Source organism: Cebus imitator, unplaced genomic scaffold, assembly GCF_001604975.1.
Source record: "Cebus imitator isolate Cc_AM_T3 unplaced genomic scaffold, Cebus_imitator-1.0 Scaffold20, whole genome shotgun sequence".
NCBI classification, from domain to species: domain Eukaryota; kingdom Metazoa; phylum Chordata; class Mammalia; order Primates; family Cebidae; genus Cebus; species Cebus imitator.
The window spans coordinates 6,427,992-6,430,620 of NW_016107335.1; the positions used below are offsets into that span (position 1 = coordinate 6,427,992).

The 2,629-nt window shown below is 50.0% G+C and overlaps 1 pseudogene; it reads left to right on the plus strand.

Moving 5' to 3' along the window:
* Positions 1-327: 327 nt before the first annotated feature.
* LOC119469981 lies at positions 328-442 on the plus strand (annotated as a pseudogene).
* The last annotated feature ends 2,187 nt before the right edge of the window (positions 443-2,629 follow it).

Here is a 2,629-nt window from a genome sequence, read left to right on the forward strand (position 1 = left end):
GATTCTGCTTTGAGTTTTTGTTTTTGGTAACTAAAAATCCTGACCCTTACACATTGGTACCAGGAGTGGTGCCCAGCAACAGACCTTCAGGAAAAGCAGGATCTGAAGTTTATTCTCTGCAAAGAGTGGGTCTGACGATAGAGAGAATGCATTTCGTGTGGAAGGGGGTGCACCCAGGGCAAAACTGTTACTTCAATGAGGGCTTTGTTGTTACCTGGACTGTCACATCCATTGAAGGCAAGGCTTTGTGGGCAATGAAAGGCTACAGCCCTGGAATATGATGGAAGCAAGAAGATTAAACTTGCTGGGTTGTCTGGCTGCTTTTAAATACATTGGAGGTTCCGTAGCTCACGAACGTGATGATTGGGTGTTCACGCGCATGTGTGGGATGTGCCACCCTCTGACTTTGTTACAATGTTGGCATATTATCCTGGACCTGATCTTGGAAAAATAAATAAATACGCCGGAGGCCAGGTACAGTGGCTCATGCCTGTAATCCCAGTACTTTGGAAGACAAGGCAGGCAGATCACTTGAGGTCAGGAGTTTGAGACCAGCCTGGCCAACATGGTGAAACTCCATCTCTACTAAAAATATAAAAATTAGTTAGGTGTGGTGGCAGGTGCCTGGAATCCCAGCTACTCGGGTGCCTGAGACAGGAGAATTGCTTGAACCTGGGAGGCAGAGGTTGCAGTGAGCCCAGAACGCCCCACTGCACTCCAGGGCACAGAGTGAGACTCTGCCTCAAAAAAAAAAAAAAAAAAAAAAAACAGCCAAGTGCAGTGGTTTCTTGCTTGTAATCCCAGCACTTTGGGAGGCTGAGGTGTGGGGATAACCTGAGGTCAGGAGTTCAAGACCACACTGACCAATGTGATGAAACCCTGTCTCTACTAAAAATACAAAATCAGCTAGGTGTGGTGGCACATGCCTGTAATCCCAACTACTTGAGAGGCTGAGGCAGAAGAATCACTTGAACCCAGGAGGTAGAGGTTGGAGCCAAGATCGTGCCATCGCACTCCAGCCTGGGTGACAAGAATGAAGCTCCGTCTCAAAAAAATATATACACTGGAGACAAAACTTAAGTCTTAAATTTTGGCTGAAGGTGTTTTCAGGTAACTGGGGAGTTTCTGACTCTACTGAATGGGAATCTCCAACAATGGCAGCATGGCTGCCCGCTCTGTGCAGCTCTGGGTCCTGCCTACTGTTTACAACCTGTAACAGGCTGTGCACTCATTCTGTCAACATTAGCACTCCCATCAGGAAGACTCCGCGGGGTCCTGTGGCTTGGACGGGGCCATGCGGAGATGTCTGGATGACCTAGAGCTTGCTGTATCCTCAACCCACAGAGCGCCCCTTCCAGTGAAACTGCCCCCTTTCTATCTGATGAAGCTTGAAGACCCTGTAATAGGCTCATAAGACTGTCACAGGTGAGGAGGAGCCAGCTGTCCTCATGCTAAGCTCTCGTCCACCTCCTGCCTCCAAGCGGGTGAGCAGATTCCAGGCTGTCTCTTTTTTTTTTTTTTTTTTTAAAGACGGGGTTTCACCATGTTGATCAGGCTGGTCTTGAACTCCCGACCTCCAGGTGATCCGCCCCCCCTTGGCCTCCAAAGTGCTTGGATTACAGGCGTGAGCCACCACGCCCAGCCTCCAGGCTGTCTCTTACTGAGCTGGTGTTATTACTTGCCCCCAGAGTCTAACTAACTGAGTTGCCTCTTCAGGCTCCTGTTGTAACATCAGTTCTGCTGTCAACACGGAACAAAACAAAACCGGCTGGGCATGGTGGCTCATGCCCATAATCCCAGCACTTTGGGCGGCCAAGGTGGATGGATTACTTGAGGCCAGGAGTTGGAGGCCAGTCTGGCCAAGTTGGTGAAATCCCATCTCTACTAAAAATACAAAATTAGGCCGGGCACAGTGGCTCACACCTGTAATCCCAGCTACTTGGGAGGCTGAGGCAGGAGAATCGCTTAAAGTCAGGAGGTGGACGTTTCAGTGAGCTGAGATCGCACCGTTACACTCCAGCCTGGCAGACAAGAGCAAGACTGAGTCTTAAAAAAAAAAAAAAAAAATTAGCCGGATGTGGTGGCGTGTGCCTATAATCCCAGCTACTTGGGAGGCTGAGACAGGAGAATTGCTTGAACCCAGGAGGCAGAGGTTGCAGTGAGCAGAGATGGCGCCCCTGCACTCCAGCCTGGATACACAGTGAGACTGTGTCAAAACAAAAAAAGAACACAGCCAAACCCAGCTTGCTCCCTCACCACTGTCACCTCCCTCCTTGGCCCTCCTGGTTCGGATTAGTGACAGTGGTGGAGGGTGCAGAAGAACAATTGGCTCCAACGAGAAACACACCAACCAAAAGTACATGCAGGGCTACGAGACTGTCACTGTGCTGTCCCGCCCGGGCCCACGCTGTGTCATCCTGTCTGCTGTCTGTTTTCCTCTGCATCTTCAACTAGGCCTGGGCATTCGTTACTCTACTCCTGGACAAAACTTCTGTTTGCTCCTTGTCCCCTGTGGCAAGCCTGACTGCACACGCCTGGGAGGGATTTCTCTTCCCAGGAGCAAATACGCTTGTCCCTGAGCAGTCTCTGGATTTGTTTGTGGAGACTTTCAGGAAGATAAACATGAAAA